Below are 20,237 nucleotides of genomic sequence, written 5' to 3' on the forward strand. Positions count from 1 at the left end.
TATACTAGCCAGTCAATCATACAGGCAGCATATGCAGCACAACAGTATAAACTGTGCAAACACCTTTCAGTCTGGTTTTCCCACAAACCTTGCAACATTGGTGTACACATGCAGGGGAATTTTAACAAAAAAAATGTTAGGGGCTGCCATTGCTTTGATCTATCAGTATGTGCTAGAGGCTGAGAGTGGTGAGGAGGATAATGCTGACAACTGCCCCATATTGAGGAGGAGGAGGAGGAGAAGAGTGTTCAATCCCAGGGTAACCTACCAGGCTACATGATCTGGAGATAGTAGAGCGATATAGGGTGGACAGAGACATACTTCAGCAAATCATTGAGATTTGCCGGCCTCAAATCAGATCCAGAGCCAACAGAATGGAACCCATCCCAGTGGATACCAAGTTATGTGTAGCCTTAAGAATACTAGCTACAGGTACTTTCCAAAGACCTACTGGGGACATCATGGGGATCTCACAGGAATTTGCATACAGGGTACTCCACCAGTTCCTGGATGCCATGCTACCACATGCCGGTGAGCACATTTACTTCCCCAACACCCGTGAGGAGAGGACCAGCAATATGCATCTCTTCCATCATGTAGCATAATACTTGAGGTACTGAGTACGATAGACTGCATGCACATCCACATCAAAGCACCACCCAATGAACAGGGTAGGGTCTACATAAACCACAAGGGCTTCCCCTCCATCAACTGCCAGGTCATGTGCAATGCCCAGGGCATTATCATGAGTGTGTGTGTGTGTGTGTGTGTGTGTGTGTGTGTGTGTGTGTGTGTGTGTGTGTGTGTGTGTGTATGTGTGTGTGCTGGCAGCCCTGGAAGCTATCATGACTCCCACATCTGGCATTTGTCACAGCTGTACCAGGTATTTGCCAATGGGGACATCTCGTATGGCCATCTGGTGGGGGATGCTGGCTATGAACTGGAGCTGTGGATGATGACACCCATCAGAAATGTACACACACACACTCACTCAAGAACACCATAATGAGGCACATGCATAAACCAGGATCATTATAGAGCATATGCCTGGGATGCTCATGTCACGGTTCCACTGCGTTGACATATCTGGTGGAGCCTTGCAATACTCTCTAGCCACATGTGCACACATGTTCATAGTATGTGCCATGCTACACAATATGATCCTGTGGAAATAGCTGCAGCAGGAACAGCATGGGGAAGGGCCACACAGCCCCCCACCATTGCCAAGGTCCCCACAAGCACAGAGGGACTTGGAGGAGAAAGTCCCTGAGCCTGCTCCTCTATCCAGATGGAGGTGTGCCTAGTATGCCCAGGCCTTGGCAAAGAGGCAATGCATAGCACACACATTGACACTGTAGGGACCCAGGGACTGTCACCTCTCTTTGACTCACACACACAGTAAAATGGATGACACACACTTCACACTACCTGTAGCTTACCCTGTATAGGCAGTGTACTGCATGCATCTGACAAAGTCAGCCCTCACCCACCGTCCCCACAACTGCCGTTGACAAAAGGTAAGTCAGTCTTCTAAACAATAAATGAATGGAGTAGTATGTTCTGGTAGCATATCTATGGTATTGCTGCTTGCATGCAAGGGAATAGGGTGGCCTACTGGGGTAGCAGCAGACAACTGACAGCTATGTGGGACACCAGGAAATGTCTGCCCAATACTGGCTTCCCCACACTATGCAGTATTATCCAAGGTGACAAATCCCACTGCAGTATATGCAGGGGGGGGCAACAAAGGGGGGTCATAGGTCACATGCATGGATGTCAAAGTGAGGATCCCATACTCAACCCTCAGACTCACTCAGCAAGTCAGCCATAGAAAACCATAAAGGAATATCTGGCAAAGGCACACAAATGGCAACAATGATGGAATACCCCCCTACAGACTTACACAGTGATATCACAACAAGCCTTCCAGTTGCAGAAAGGCTCTGAAGGGTAAGAAGTCTGAAACTCAATGATATGCCATTACAATCTAACCTGTAGCATCTAGTGATATGCCTCAGTTCTCCAAGACAGGGCACAATACTATGCTAAATGGAACCAAAATGTAAAGCCAATATCTGCACAGTATGTGCAAATGCATACCATTGACAGGTGTGGCCCCCCACACCCATATTCACATGGAAATGCAGTAAAATGTAGGTTTGTAGGGTAATAGCAGGAGAGCACACATTACTAGGGCTGTCCCAATCAACATAATAACTTGTTGCATGTCCACAATATGCAGGGGTCAATGATCTATGTATATGCGTGGGAAATACTGTCAGGATGTGGCCAGCACATACTCCCAGCTGTTGTGTCTTAGTGGCCTAGGTACAGTACTGTGGTAGACAGGGCCATGATCAAAAAATTGCAGTGCCAACTATTTCGCATGTCAGCCACACCTATTGTGAGAGTTGTACACACTGTCCAGATGTCAATATCCATTACTGCCAGTAAGCTGGACAGGTCATTGACAGGGGGCCACACATATGAACAGTACACAGGTCAGAGTAACCTACACAGTGCCTACCATACCTCCCAACTGTACAGAACGTTTGCAGAATATGCAGAGGTTTGCGTCATATTTGTGGTGTCTATACCATGAAATAGTGGTTGTGTGGTAAATCACTGGCAAACCACAAAAGTCTAAAGTCAGAAAATAATGATGGATTGTAGTGTCTCAGACCTCACACCCTATAGAAAATGCATGCTAATGCAACATCTTTTATTGTATCACCCTTCTAGGTTTGTAAGACCAATAGTTAAAATGGTCCCTATATTTATCCCTTTGTCACCCATTTACTTATGACTTTGTCCAGATGTCTGGCTCTCATGTGTAGAGAGGTATGGTGTCTAGTAGCACAGCAAGTACCTTAAGGTCAGTGTATTGGCAGGTCATAAAAGGCAGCCACCTCACTGTGTCAGCACAGACAACATGTCACTTCCAACAGCCATACCCCTGGAATGGCAGGTTGTCACAGAAGGAGCACAAGCATGCCTCGTACATCTGTTCTGCTTGTCCTAACATTGCATTCACCTGCAAAGTATTTGCAAAACTAGAAAAGGTCATGTCAAAACATAAATGGCAGACAGTGAAGAAGCAGATGTCACACCCATAACAGAAAGCAAACAAGTAACAAACTGGTCCTCGAACTATCTGTATGGCAGAACAGTATCAACACCCTGTCCCCATGTGTGGGCCTTTATCTTACTGTCATATATGGGCCTGTCCAAATCTCAGACTCCTTGACAGTTTGACAGCTAGACCAATGTGTAGCCACATAATCCACATAATAACATAGTAACACAAACTGTCTGAGAACCCCAGCAGATGCAGTGGTGCAATGATGGACAACCTGCCAAATAGGTATGCTCAGAGGTGTGTAGTCCATAACTTTGTGTGTGATTTTATGGCATTTACCATGCTCACACCTGAATTACAATTACATAATAAAAGGAGCTCTGGGGAAAGCCTGTGACCAGACTACAGAAGGATAATGAGACACACAGAAGGGAGAGGGGAACCACTGGCCAGACAAATGGAAAATGTGCACACCAGAACACATTTTGCAGTAACATAGGTGCCCTGCAGTGTATAGACTCAGTAAGCATCACCTGCAAATACACAACACACACCCACATAAGTGGACGTCCACAATAAATCAAAAGTAAAGGACACCTCAGAGGCAAAAACACATGAGAACTTCCCAAACCTACACACCACAGACCATGCATACACCACACACCAGGGTCCTGCAAACACTAAGGCCTTACCATACACACAACATACTACTCATAGAAGACTATACTGTGAAACACACAGATGTGCCACACACCAGGCAGGATAAGGAAAAAGTCATGATTACTTGTTTTCCTGCCATAAACTGCCATATAACAATTGCACTCAAGTCACTCTACAACAGCTGCAGGTATCACACTAGCCTGGTCCATGGCAGTGTGAATGATGTCAGAAGTACCTCACAGACTATAGAAAGACAGACAAGATGCAGTGTGCTGAATATGTGTCCCATGCAGGTATGTCACTAGCCATAAGCAATATCCTGCTGTCACCCAGAGTGATGGATCAATATGAACAGAAAGTGATTGTCAGTAACACCTGACTCACTTACCATTATCACCCCAGGGGGATCCACTGCCTGGCAGACTGGGAATATATGAGTGACCAAATACACTGCCTTGCTACAGATGGCCTGCATCAGTCTCACATGGCCTACAGGCCTCTGGCAAAGGCCCATTTCTCACCCATAGTGCCATTGTAGGGAATGTCATGGGGTCCATATTATCAACATAACACAGTCAACAAAATGCAAATGAAAGCCATGCCGCTAAATGCTAGTAGCATGCCTCTCAACCTTATAGAGCAAGAAATCTGGAGAAAGCCATAAATAATGGTGGGATAAAGGCCCAAATATAGGGACAATTAGGTTCATAGATTCATAGGTTGGTACTAGGCTATCGGCCCTAGGGTCTATACAAGCCTAGCCACAACAAATCCCTGGCTCTTTCATCCCACAGTATTTACTTCTCTGGAGCGCTGTCTAGCAGGGCGACTGACATGATCCCTGGGGTGAATTTTCTATCTCCCATCCAATGATCAAGGTTCCTTTAGAAGAGGGCCAAAGAGGTGCTCTGCTTGACATGTATGGGCAGTCTATTCCAGAGTCTGGGGAGTCTCTGGGTCAGGAACCTATCCCTCCAGCATGTTTTGTTCATTGTGATGACAAGGTTTAGATCCCTGGAGCATGTGTCTCCGAGGGATTGGGATTTCTTTAAGTGTAGCATGTCCAAGAGCTCAGGGTTTGACATGGCCTTGTATGTTAAGCAGAGAGTAGACGATGTGCAACGGAGTATAGGTGGAGTTTTTTAGATGGTCAGCATAAAGCATCTGCTTTAAGCCTGTGATTCTTTTAGTGAGGTATTTCTGTGGCCTTTCGAGTTGTTGCAGATGTCTTGAGATTTCCCATGTCCAGGATATTGGAGCTCCTGGTGGGATTAAGGATTAGTTGATCCAGGGCATTGGAATTTATGAATTCCAAGAACCGTTGGGCAAAGGTGTTGGTATATGAGTAGTTTTCCCAGGTAATGGCAGGGTAGTTGAAATCACCCAGTATTAAGGTGTTTGGTTGTATCTTAATATTTTCCAGTATGTTTAGAAAGGTGTAGTGTGAATCTTGGGGCATGGTGGGGGATCTGTAGCAAGCTACAATTTGGATTGCAGTCTTACCTAGTGTTAGTTGCACCTGGAGAATTTCAGACACATTGTGTTGGGCAACTAGCCTGGTGTTGTGAATATCCTTGGTGAATATGGGCACTCCTCCACCTTTAGTGTTTCTGTCCTGGTATGGTGGCCGAAAAGTGTGGTAAAGGTTGCAGCCTAGTATTGCGGGGGTGCTGTTTAGATCCTTGAACCATGTCTCAGTTACTGCACAGATATCGATGTTCTCCATTTTTAGGAGAGTCTCAAGAGAGTGCATTTTGAGGTTTAGACTTCTAGCATTGAGAAGCATTACCTTCAGATTTTGCATGCTTGTACCTGTTACAGTGGTGTTTTTTTTTTCCTTTGAGCTTTGCCTAAAAAAAGGCACTATAGGGGTGGCAAGAGCCTTAGCCAGTAACCTGAATCCCAGGGGTGACAGGTGCAGACCATCTCTGGCAAAGCATCATGGTCTGTCGATCATGTCTTCCCAGGCAGACAGATACTGGATCCCCTTTGAATGACACCAGAAGCTTAGCCAATTGTTGAAGTCAATCATTTTGTCCTTATACTATCATTCTGGGCGAATGAAGGATGCTACTCAGGGCTAGGGTCATACCTACCTCAGCCACATGATCCAAGAGCTCTTCCATGTCTCTTTTCATATAGTCCAGGGAGGTATGTCTCAATTCATTCACTTCAACATAGACAATGATAGAGTCATAGTTGTACTTGTTGTGGAGTGACTTGAGTGCATGCATTATGTGGCGGATCCTGGCACCCGACAGGCAGTTGACTGTAATTTTCTCCTTGTTCAGCCTGGTGAGTGGGACATCAGTGTTCCTGACTATAGAGTCACCTATGCTCTCATAATGGTAGAAAGGTGATAGAATATCAGAGAGGGTGTGCAGTAGCATGGATGTCATGAAGGGTGTGAAGTCTGAAACTCTAATGTTCGGTCATTATTCCCTGACTGCAACCCTGAGTGATTTGCAGCAAACTGGCTAGAAAACCACAACATTAACTCATTACATCTGAATGACACCTCCAGGTGCATCTGCTGTTACCTCCTACTGCTCCTCTAGGTGTCAAATGTTGCTTGTTCATATTTGCATTAATAATTAAAAAAACATGCAATACACAAGGTATTAGAAGATTGTATCCTGAAGCATGAATAATGGCAAATACAATTGTATTGATATTTGATCTCTGTCAATGAATATTTGTTAGAACTGTCAGGTGATAAGTTCAGTTTTTAAAGACTCAAGCCACACCCACTTAGAGTTAAAGGCGCACACTCAAAAAAGCTGTACTGGAGGGAATGAGTTAAGGGAAACTGACCAGATATATGAGGCATGAACCTGGATAATCTGTGAAAATCTGTACAGTTGAGAGGTATGGCCACACCGGGATATGACCTTCTAGGTAAGAATATCGCACAACCAGGAGATTCCCAGCCAGTATATCACCAAGGTGCTGGACCTTTTACACAGCTTCAGCAGTCAATTCACTACAGCCACACTTCCAAACTGGCCGGATTGTGCAAGAATATCTAGCTTTTGCCTCATAATATTGGTCTGTGCATTATCCATCTTGAATTTCTCTAGTAAATAACTGTGATGATCTGATGATATCTGTCAGTAGGTAATGACACAATATATTACAGTGTCAAACATTACATAAGTCAGAAAATGTCTGCTAAAACAAACCCTATAACTCAAGCAACTCATACAATAATAAGAGCAATGGTAACAGTATCCCCCTATGTCTAGGCCATTGTTTCCCCATATTGGCAGCCTATCTCCAGATATCCTGCACAAACAGGTTGGAAGGTATGGCTGTAGCAGACAACACCCTGGACTGGGGTTACAACTATTCCTGGAATGGATTCCCACATTTACTATAGAAGGTTATACTGGGCATGCTCCTACACTTAGAGAAAAGAAGGGCCATGTCTGAAACCACAACAGACTATATATATCTGTATTGTGCAGATGTCTTTGCATACATGCAGCTGTGTACACCTGTCTCAAAACACAACACACCCATCAGACAGGATTACCCACAGCCAGCTGTAGGTGGCTCGTATGTGGTACTTTTGCATCTGTTGCATGTGATAAACACACATATGTATATGTATATATATATATATATATATATATATATATATATATATGCAACATATTACAATATGTCAAGCATACACACACATAGACATGGGGAAGAGAGAGACAGACAATGATAGAGTGAGACACACATGGAGACACACACAGAGAGTAAGTCATACACAGGAATACCCTGAAAGGCAGAGAGTGATGTCCTGCTGTAGACAGCTGCATACCACTTGTAACCACTGCCACATGCCAGCATGAAGATGAGATTCATTGTCTGATGGTACTGAGGTGGGGGTTGTAATATCACATCACCTACCTTTGTGTGTGTGTGTGTGTGTGTGTGTGTGTGTGTGTGTGTGTGTGTGTCTGTAGGTCTCACTATTAGGATGCCATACCCACCCAATACACTTCCCATTGCCCTACTTTACAAGATCTGCTGATGTCATTCACCTTAGAAGTACCTTTGAATGGGCATCATTCCTGTAAGCTCTATAGTACATGTGATAACTGCATAAAACCATAATACAGATAACTAGACAGGTAGGGGTTTTAATCTCAGTCCTGGCATATATATGAGTGAGTGTGCTTGTGTTTGTTAGTGTGTGCATCTGTAGGTTAAAGTCTTTTGTGGCCTTTCTCATCCAGTACAGCTCCCATTGCCATACTTTACAAAGGCTGGTGATGTTCCTCACCCTAAATGTACCCTGGGACACCCTATACCCTATAAGCTCTGTGGCACTTGTGCTAAATGCATAATACTGTAATAGCAATAACTAGATAGTTAGGGGTTCTAATCTTAGTCTTGGCAAATGTGTGGGTGTGTGTGCGTGTGTGTGTGTGTGTGTGTGTGTGTGTGTGTGTGTGTGTGTGTGTGTGTGTGTGTGTGTGTGTGTGTGTGTGTGTGTGTGGGAACAGTATTGAGTGTGTGTGTTTGGGTTGGAACCATATCCATTGGGGTAGGTTTTGCAATTTTTTGTTATGATCTACCCAGTACATGTCCCAATGCCCACTTTACAAGGCCCACTGTTTTCATCCACTGTAGAGGTAGCTGTAGACACTCTGCAGCCTTATAAGCTCTGTGCTGTGAGAAATAACTATGTAACAGTATGGAATAAATAACAAGATAGGCAGGGGTTATAGACAAACATACTCAGCTAGGCATCAACCCCTATATCACTAAGTGGGTTGCAAACTGGCTCACTTATAGAACCCACAGTGTGAAAGCAGCAGACTCCATGTCAGACTGCTTACCAGTCACAAGTGGAGTACCACAGGGCCTGATCCTGGGTCTCCTTGTGTTCGGTATCTATGCCTCTGAAGTACAGCCCAACTGGAAGGGACTCTGGCTCACAGTGTTTGCAGATGACTGCAAGGTGGGTGCTATTATTACCTCCCAAAGTGATGTTGACATCCTGCAGAAAGGCCTTACTGAGACCTACGACTGTTGTCAGAAACCTGGACTTAAGCTCAATGCCAGGAAATGTGTGGCTATCCCTTTCGGGAACAATTTGGTTCCTATGAATCACCACATCAATGGTAGTCCACTGAACACAGAAATCGTTGCAACTGGGAAAACAGGTTGACAGCAACCTCTCTGTTGACCACCACAATGCCACTGTGTTCAAAAAGTCCTTCTATGTGGCACATCTCATTGCTAAGAGTGTTGCATCCAGGAAGAAGGAGGTCATAGTCTCCCTGTACTCTTCCCTCATTGGGCCAATCATCGAGTACAATGGCCCATTTGGCATGTACCTCACTAGACACCTGCAATAGCTGGAGATGCTGGAAAAGAACCTCACAAAGAGGATCCTAGGCCTTAAACACTTATCCTTTATGGACAGACTCCAGTAACCTCCAACTATTCTCTGTCACATATTGGCTACTTAAAGGTGATCTCTGCTTGACTTACAAAGCCATGTCTGACCCAACTCTGTTAGGCATGCTACATCTAAAGAAACCCAATCCGTCTGCACCATATGCCCCAGAGACCTTAACCCCATTACCACAATGAACAGAACATGCTGGAGGGACAGGTTCATAACTCAGAGACTGGCCACGCTATGGAATAGACTTAACATAAATGTCAAGCAGAGCACCTCACTAGGCATCTGCAAAAGAAATATGGATGAGTGGGTGGGGAATTGAAATCTCACCCTGGGGATCACTCCAGTAGCAATACTAGATAGACACACTGGGGAGTAAAGTTAGATGGCACGATGCCAGGGCAATTGTATGGGATAGGCTTGTAAAGGCTCACTGGCCATTTGACTAGTACAAACCTATGAACCTATGGATCTCAGTACTGGCATACGTGTGTGTGTGGGTGTGTGCATCAGTTTGTGTAAAAGTGTTTGTGAGTGTGTAAACATGTAGGTGAAAGTAGTTTGAGGCCCTTCTCACCCAGTACACCTCCCATTGCCATACATTACAAGGGCTGGTGATGTTATTCACTTTACAGGTACCTTGGGGCACTCTTCACCCTACAGGCCCCGTGGTGTGCGCAGTACCTGCATAACACTATAGTACCAATAACTAGATAGGTAGGGTTTCTAATCTGAGTCCTGGCAAATGTGAGTGTGTGTGTGTGTGTGTGTGTGTGTGTGTGTGTGTGTGTGTGTGTGTGTGTGTGTGTGTGTGCATGCATGTGTGTGTAACTCTTTGTAAGTGTGTATATTTGTAGGATACAGCATTTTGAGGCCTCACTCTCCCAGTACACTGCCCATTGCCATACTTTACAAGGGTTTGTGATGGTGTTCACCTTAGAAGAATCATGGAACACTCTTCACCCTATAAGCTCTATCGCACATGCAATAAATGTGTAACACTGTAGTAGCAATAATTAGATAGATAGAGGTTTTAATGTCAATCCTGGTAAATGTGTGTGTGTGTGTGTGTGTGTGTGTGTGTGTGTGTGTGTGTGTGTGTGTGTGTGTGTGTGTGTGTGAGAACTGTATCCTGTGTATGTGTTTGAGTGAAAACTATATCCATTGGGGGGGTGGATTTTAAATTTTTAAGCCATGGTACTCCCAGTACATATCCCAAGGTCCACTTTACAAGGCCTGCTGTCATCAACTGTAGAGGTATCTGTTGACACTTTTCAGCTAAATAAGCCCTGTGCCGTGTGCAGGAACTATGTAACAGTATGGACTGACTAACAAGATAGGCAGGACTGCTAATCTCAGTTATGGCACATGTGTATATGAGTGTATTTGTGTTTGCAACTGTGTATAAATGTAGGTTAATGTATTTTCAGTCCATTCTCAATCAGTACACCTCCCATTGCCATACTTTACAAGGCCTGTTGATGTTGTTCACCTTAGAATTACCTTGGGACACGCTTCTCCCTGTAAGCTTCGTGGCACATGCGATAACTGCATAACACTGTAGTAGCAATAACTAGATAGGTAGGGGTTCTAATCTCTGCCTGGCAAATGTGTGTGTGTTTGTGTTTGTGAGAACAGCATCCTGTGTGTGTGTGTGTGTGTGTGTGTGTGTGTGTGTGTGTGTGTGTGTGTGTGTGTGTGTGTGTGTGAGTGAGAACTATATCATTTGTGTGGCCGTGGGTTACAATTTTAGGCCATGGTACTTCCAGTACACATTCCAAGGTCCACACTACAAAGCCCGCTGTTCACATCTACCGTAGAGATGTCTGTAGACACTCTTTAGCCCTATAATCCTCGTAATGCGTGCAACAGCTATGTAACAGTATGGAATGAATAACATGTTAGGCAGGGCTGTTAATGTCAGTACTGGCAATTGTGTGTGTGTGTGCTTTGGTGTGTATAGCAGTGTTTGTGAGTGTGTAGACCCATATGTGACAGTATAATGTGTCCTTTCCCACCACATACACCCCCCATTGCAATGCCTCGAAAGGGCACATGATGTTATTCACTTTACTGGTACCTTGGAACTGTCATCACACTATTAGTTCCATGCCACCTGCGATAACCACATAACACTGTAGTAACACTAACAAGATGGATAGGGGTTCCAAACTCAACACTGGCAGCTGTGATCCTGTGTGTGTGTGTGTGTGTGTGTGTGTGTGTGTGTGTGTGTGTGTGTGTGTGTGTGTGTGTGTGTGTGTGTGTGCATGTGTGTGTGTATGTGTACATGTGTCTGTGCATGTGTGCATGTGTGCGTGTGTGTGTGTGTGTGTGTGTGTGTGTGTGTGTGTGTGTGTGTGTGTTTGATGGTGTGTGTGGGAACAGTATTCTCTTGTATTTGGCCAACACAATATCCTTTGGGGGTGTGTGTTTTACCAATCTGAGGTGTCTTCCACCCACTACACTTACCAGTGTCCACTTTATAAGAGCTGCTGATGTCAGTCACCATAGACTTACCTGTATACACCCCTCAGTCCTATAAGCTCTGTAGCACATGCAATAACTGTTACACAGACCTGGTACATGCGTACATATACAGCTGTACCTTGGCTATGACATGGTCGATGTGTTACCACTCTGCCATACCCCTCATTGGCAATGTCTGCAGGGCCACGTCATGCTGACACACAGACACCTAGAACACAAACAGAATACAGCATGTGAGACTACATTCAGTCAGCATTACTAACACCAATAATGCATTATGGCTGAAAAGGTACACAAACACACTCTGAAGCGTACCCATTACAAATACCAGCTGACAGTACCTTACACAGCATTATATAGCTAAACTGTACTTAATTCACCTTGTGCATTAGAACCATATTAGCATGTCCTTGCATCAGTGGTATGGATGACAGTGATGTGGCACAGGTATCATCATATGCATAGGATGTGGGTTTGCCAGCGGCCTAGGCTGGATCATATGGTTGACATCATGTATTTGGAACTGTTTATAATCCCCTCCACCTTGCCTAAAACCCCAGTTCCAGCTTATGAACAGCAACCCTAAAGCAAGACACTGCCATCACCATGCTTCAACATAGGGATGCTGTTCTTTTGGTGATGCGCAGTGTTGTTATTGCGCCAAACAAACCTTTTTGAATTGTTGCCAAAAAGTTCAACCTTGGTCTCTTTAGACCATAACACATTTTCCCACATGCTTTTGGGAGACTTGATGTATTGTTTTTTCTGAATTTAGCCAGGCCCAGATGTACTTTGTGAGAAAAGGATTCTGTCTTCCAACCATACCCTATAGGGAAGACATATGGAGAATACGAGAGATTGCTGTCACATGTAGTACACAACCAGTACTTGCCAGAGATTCCTGCAGCTCCTTTGCTGTTGCTGTAGGTATCCTGGCAGCCTCCCTAACCAGTTTTGGTCTTGTCTTTTCATCAAATTTGGAGGGATGTCCAGTTCTTTGCAATGTCACTGTTCTCCCATATTTTCTCCACCTTTTGATGGCTGTCTTCACCGTGTTCATTGGCATACGCAGTGCTGTGGAAATGTTTTTGTACCCTTCGCTGGGCGGATACCTTTCAAAAATTAGATCTCTTTGAAGTTTTGTAAGCTTTCTGTGAGCCACGGCTGTTGCTGTAGCAGGCAACAGAGTAAATGTCAGGAAAAACCTAGTAGGACAGCTGACTGCTATTTGTTGTTAATCAAAGAGAGCCTCTGTAATTTATGGCAGGTGTGTACCCAAGAAGATGTAATGTAATTAAATCAAAAGCTGCTTCAGCAAAGCATTAGCTTCAGGCTGTACACACTTATTCATCTTGCTTATTGTACGTATATATATATATATATATATATATATATATATATATATATATATATATATATATATATATATATATGTATATATATATATATATATATATATATATATATATCCCAAACCAGTAACTAAGATGGATACTGACTGCAAATCAAAATCAATCAGCAAAAACCGTTCCAAGTCCAAGATATCGGGTTTGGTCCCCAAAACAAAGATACTTTCAGCAACTGTCGCACCAGCTCGTGTACAAGTCAAAAATAAGCAATTAAACATAAGAAATCCTTTATTGAAGCGTAAGCGCTTTCCGACCATAAGTCGCTTCCTCAGACGTTAACAAATTTAAAAACTCTTACATTCACCTTTATAAAGAAACATCACATCCTTTGTGAAGACATCACATCCTGTTAAAAAGTCATCACATCCTGTCTAAAAGTCAAAGCAAATTGTAAATCCTAAGGGTGCTGTCATGTTCATGTCACTGTGTTGGATCACGAAAAAACTGTGATCAATGTTACACTCCAATAGTTCCTATATCCCGGCATTTTAAACCCGAATTGCCCTAAATCACAGAATCACAAGTTCTAGAACATCACAGCAGCAATTACATACTCAACTAAACTATCAACCATTCATCTCAAGTACATAAAATTACCCGTAACATTTACGGTAATGTGTTAGAGTCGCTCACTGTGCTTAAAAACAACAAATGCTAAGACATTAATCTAAACTGTCAACAACTCAAATCAGATGCGTAACATTTGCAATAATCTATTTACATTTAAAATCTCGAGTTGCCAACTCGATGTAAAACCTAAGACACTTAAAAATAAAAATAAAAATAAATAAAGAAGCTGTTATTACAAAATGCTAAAAGTCACAATCCACTAATTAAACAAAATAGAACTGTGACTGCTGATATATGAATGCATAGTCAGACCGCTACCAGTGTTCAAAGGGCAAACACAAGCCCAAAGCCATCGATCATAGTAATACAATCAAATGTTTAAATGATTATGCCTATACAGTTAAAAACTCACTATGGCAAAGACCGGAGCTGGAAAAAAATGTGTCCAAATTCTTGTTTCATGTATGGACCATAGTCTAAATATCCTAAAGTGTTGCCTGTCACAAAGTGACAGGACAACACTTGGGTCATTAAACATTATTCTTCGAGAAAGTTGTAGAAAAGGAACCCTAAGGCATTTATTGCACATAATGCTCATATCATCAAGCAATACAATCAACTGTAACAAGTAGCCAGGGCTATGGCCAATGTCATTACACATAGGAAGACAACACCTTTAGTCGATACTATGGAAAGTAAATATATATGTAAACGGACCCATATAGACAAGAGGTGAGTGTCAATGCACTAGTGTATGGGTCTTGCCTTAAGTACAGGTCTGATAGATACAGACTCATTCAGACCCAAGCATCTATGTGCGGCCAGTCTCAGGATCCATTTAAGCTCAATCTCTTCAGTCAAGTTGACTACGTCGCCACCCCTCATCTTTGGATATACAACCTCCAACGCCTGAAACAGGAAATGATGTTGTTCTCCTGATGTGAGCATGTGCTTTGAAATAGCACTACACTTGTCATTCCTTGCAAACGCATAATAATGATCCCGTATCCTCTCCTTTAATGACCTATTCGTCTTCCCAACATAGAATGAGAAAAATCTGGCAGTACGCCACATATATCACGTTTCTGGTGTTACAGTCAGCTGGGTGGCGAAGCTCCCACAATTTCCCATCATTGGGACACCTAAAGAATCTGGAAGAGTCAATGTGTACACACTGTGGACATAGACCACATCTTCTAGTGCCCAATTGCAAGGGGTGAGCCATGGTATGGCCAGAGCTGGACAAATTAGGAAAGCATAGCATTTGTTTCAAATTATTGCAGTTCTTGAAAACATATTGGGGACTGTTACCCACAATCATTCTAATGCGGGGATCTACCATCAGCGAGTTCCTGTTTTCATCAATGACCTGCTGCACATAGCTTGTGTTCGTTCCTAGGGGCAGGATGACCGGTAGCAATTTGCCATGATCCAATTTATTTTTCTTGGCAGGCTGGCCACCTAGAAAGAAGGGTTTACCTCGACTCTGCCTCAATTTACAAGCTGTTTCACATTGTTTGTTAACAACCTCCAAGCTGTATCCTCTACGGATAAAAGTATCTTTCAAACTGTTCAGCTCTTGTGTGAAAACAACATCACTTGAGCAAAGGCGTGATAACCTAAGTGCTTGGCCCTTCACTATGTTTGAAAAGATCTTGGGATCATGCATACTGTCTGTGGAAAGATAAGAGAGTACATAGCACACTTTCCTGTGTACCTTGGTGGAGAACTGGTCACCAGATTTAGTGATTGTTGTATCCAAGTAGTCTATGGAGGTCCCCGAATGTTCCATCGTGAATTTCAAAAAATTGGATGAACTGTTGAGAGCTTCATGGAACTGTGTCAACGATTGTATATCTCCTCGCCATAGGATAAACAAATCATCAACGAATCTCCTATAGAAAATGATGTTCCCATTGGTCAAGAGAATATCTCTTTCCCAGGCTGCCATGACTAGATTTGCATAGGAATTTGCACAACTCGTGCCCATGGCAGCCCCAGTGACCTGTCTGTAAATACATTCCTTGAAGGCAAACAGGTTATTCTCCAACACCAGTTCCAACAACAGGCACATCAGATCCGTTTCAGTCACACTGAGGCGTTCCACCAATAAATTTCTCACCATCTGTATACCATCCAAATTCGGTATACATGTGAAAAGTGAGACCACATCCATGGTGGTCAACACTAAATCAGACCTGTCATCAGTGGCTTCAATACAATTGTGCAAGTCCCTCAAGAACTGACCAGTGTCCTTCAGGACATGGGGGTACTCAGACAATATGACTTTGAGTCTGTGGTCCAGGTATATGGAGATTGGCTCTGTCAGCCATCCTGCCCCATACAATCGGCCTCATCGGTGGTCTGTATGGGTTCTTGTGCACCTTGGGTAGACCATTAATACTAGGTAGTAATGGTGAATCAATCCGAAAATAATCGTGCAGTTCCTTCGTTAGTATACCCATTTTTGCACATTCATCCAAAGTGTTTGATACAGCTTGACAACACTTGTGTACAGTTTCCGAGTCAATCCTCTCATAGTATGATGAGGCCAGCATCTCCTGCATACTCTCAACATAGAAGGACCTATCCATCAATGCAAGGAGGCCTCCTTTGTCCGCTGGTCGAATTACTACTGTGTCATTCCTTCTGAGGTTGATCAATGCTGCCCTTTCTGTAGTAGATAAATTGTCGTCCCTTCTGGTGGAGACATAGTCAAGTCCTTGATATATTTGGTTCTCAACCCCTTTTATAAAGGTATCGAGACAAGGGGGTAGAGGGGGGTTATACAAACTCTTTCGTTTAAAGCATTGTTCGTTGATGGGGTTGCCTGAATCAAACATCAATTTAAGACCCACATTCCTGGTAAACAGTCTCAAAGATATTAAGATGTCACTGATATCTACTCTTGTGCTAGGAATGAAGGTGAGTCCCTTCTCAAGCACCAGTGATTCATCTCTGGTCAAATCGTGTTTAGAGATGTTCCAAACTAATGTTGATTTGCCCATCTCTTCCGTGGTAGGCCAAACGTCTCCACTGGGTTGTCTCACCTCTTCTGTTCCCTTTCCATATCGTGGTCGATTGATCTTTTCCTCCCTGTCCATATCGGTAGAGGGACCTCTGGAAAATCCCGTTTGTCTGCTGCATGTAACCTGTCCAGATGTATCTTCCTTCGTACCGTAGCCGCCCCACGGTTGGCATTATTCATGGAGCCCACAGCCGGAGCTTGTGCAGGGGTGAAGTACACCGAAGTCACAGACTGGGGGGTATTAACCACAGTGGAAAATCCTCTAGACATAGCTGGACCAGTCTCATGGGATCCTATATCTGCCACACACTCAGTAGTGGGTTCCAGGATAGCAGATCCCTCAGTGCCAACTTGAACAATAGCAGCACCAATTTCATTATTATCATCACAAATCAGTTCATTAGACACAGCACCTCGTTGTCCCACATTTCGTCGTCCGGTAGTGACATTGCTCGAGGTGCCATTATTGTTGGCCCTCGGCCATACAAACACATGGTTTAATTGAAAATCTTGTTTGTCCCTGGCCAATTTCTTCTTTTTCTGATTTAACAAAACATTGCCAAATCTGGAAACCTTTTCCATAAGTTCCTGTGTAAACACATCAGCCAAATCAGGGCCTACCGCATCTGCCAAACATTTCTCTTGTTGATTAATAGACATAACAAGTTCATCCTCTATTGGCTTAAAATATTCAATAATTAACTTCATGTAGGCCTTGCTGGCTTGCAAGTTAATTAATTGCCACTTGGCAAGTAAATCGGGATAAGAATTCCCATATGTGGGCATATTTAGAATCCGGAGGCCCCGCGGTATTACATCAAAAAACAAACTTGCCTCTAAATGCTGTCTCTGTAGAAGGAGACGTTTATATTTAAATAAATCATTCTCAATGTTTCTTTTAAGTTGTCTTACCAAGGTTACATTGTTCGCTCCCATGTCTTCATTTCCTGGGGGTAAATCCTCCATCGTGAGTAATGGGTTATCCGTGTTATCAAAAAACAAAGAGAAAACATCCAGAGGTCGTTGACCAGTGGTGCGCCGAGTGCCCTCAGCATTGTCGCCATTCACACCACATTGCAGGCCGCCCAAATCCAATCCATGACTCATGCCTGCTGTTCCACTCCTCAATTCAACGAGACCATTGTTAGCAGTAGTATCCATTCCCAAAGCAGAAGAGATAGCCAAATAACCAGCCCCGTCGAACAAGATACAATGAAAACAATATCCCAAACCAGTAACTAAGATGGATACTGACTGCAAATCAAAATCAATCAGCAAAAACCGTTCCAAGTCCAAGATATCGGGTTTGGTCCCCAAATCAAAGATAATTTCAGCAACTGTCGCACCAGCTCGTGTACAAGTCAAAAATAAGCAATTCGCTTATAAGAAATCCTTTATTGAAACGTAAGCGCTTTCACGACCATAAGTCGCTTCCTCAGACGTTAACAAATTTAAAAACTCTTACATTCACCTTTATAAAGAAACATCACATCCTTTGTGAAGACATCACATCCTGTTAAAAAGTCATCACATCCTGTCTAAAAGTCAAAGCAACTTGTAATTCCTAAGGGTGCTGTCATGTTCATATCACTGTGTTAGATCACGAAAAAACTGTGATCAATGTTACACTCCAATAGTTCCTATATCCCGGCATTTTAAACCGGAATTGCCCTAAATCACAGAATCACATGTTCTAGAGCATCACAGCAGCAATTACATACTCAACTAAACTATCAACCATTCATCTCAAGTACATAAAATTACCCGTAACATTTACGGTAATGTGTTAGAGTCGCTCACTATGCTTAAAAACAACAAATGCTAAGACATTGATCTAAACTGTCAACGACTCAAATCAGATGCGTAACATTTACAATAATCTATTTGCATTTAAAATCTCGAGTTGCCAACTCGATGTAAAACCTAAGACATTTAAAAATAAAAATGAATAAAGAAGCTATTATTACAAAATATTAAAAGTCACAATCCACTAATTAAACAAAATGCATAGTCAGACCGCTACCAGTGTTCAAAGGGCAAACACAAGCCCAAAGCCATCGATCATAGTAATACAAACAAATGTTTAAATGATTATGCCTATACAGTTAAAAACTCACTATGGCAAAGACCGGAGCTGGAAAAAAATGTGTCCAAATTCTTGTTTCATGTATGGACCATAGTCTAAATGCCCTAAAGTGTTGCCTGTCACAAAGTGACAGGACAACACTTGGGTCATTAAACATTATTCTTCGAGAAAGTTGTAGAAAAGGAACCCTAAGGCATTTATTGCACATAATGCTCATATCATCAAGCAATACAATCAACTGTAACAAGTAGCCAGGGCTATGGCCAATGTCATTACACATAGGAAGACAACACCTTTAGTCGATACTATGGAAAGTAAATATATATGTAAACGGACCCATATAGACAAGAGGTGAGTGTCAATGCACTAGTGTATGGGTCTTGCCTTAAGTACAGGTCTGATAGATACAGACTCATTCAGACCCAAGCATCTATGTGCGGCCAGTCTCAGGATCCATTTAAGCTCAATCTCTTCAGTCAAGTTGACTACGTCGCCACCCCTCATCTTTGGATATACAACCTCCAACGCCTGAAACAGGAAATGATGTTGTTCTCCTGATGTGAGCATGTGCTTTGAAATAGCACTACACTTGTCATTCCTTGCAAACGCATAATAATGATCCCGTATCCTCTCCTTAATGACCTATTCGTCTTCCCGACATAGAATGAGAAACAAATCTGGCAGTACGCCACATATATCACGTTTCTGGTGTTACAGTCAGCTGGGTGGCGAAGCTCCCACAATTTCCCATCATTGGGACACCTAAAGAATCTGGAAGAGTCGATGTGTACACACTGTGGACATAGACCACATCTTCTAGTGCCCAATTGCAAGGGGTGAGCCATGGTATGGCCAGAGCTGGACAAATTAGGAAAGCATAGCATTTGTTTCAAATTATTGCAGTTCTTGAAAACATATTGGGGACTGTTACCCACAATCATTCTAATGCGGGGATCTACCATCAGCGAGTTCCAGTTTTCATCAATGACCTGCTGCACATAGCTTGTGTTCGTTCCTAGGGGCAGGATGACCGGTAGCAATTTGCCATGATCCAATTTATTTTTCTTGGCAGGCTGGCCACCTAGAAAGAAGGGTTTACCTCGACTCTGCCTCAATTTACAAGCTGTTTCACATTGTTTGTTAACAACCTCCAAGCTGTATCCTCTACGGATAAAAGTATCTTTCAAACTATTCAGCTCTTGTGTGAAAACAACATCACTTGAGCAAAGGCGTGATAACCTAAGTGCTTGGCCCTTCACTATGTTTGAGAAAATCTTGGGATCATGCATACTGTCTGTTGAAAGATAAGAGGGTACATAGCACACTTTCCTGTGTGCCTTGGTCGAGAACTGGTCACCAGATTTAATGATTGTTGTATCCAAGTAATCTATGGAGGTCCCCGAATGTTCCATCGTGAATTTCAAAAAATTGTATGAACTATTGAGAGCTTCATGGAACTGTGTCAACAATTGTATATCTCCTCGCCATAAGATAAACAAATCATC

This window comes from Protopterus annectens, chromosome 1.part0 (genome assembly GCF_019279795.1).
Source record: "Protopterus annectens isolate FY-2018-M chromosome 1.part0, PAN1.0, whole genome shotgun sequence".
Lineage (NCBI taxonomy): Eukaryota > Metazoa > Chordata > Ceratodontiformes > Protopteridae > Protopterus > Protopterus annectens.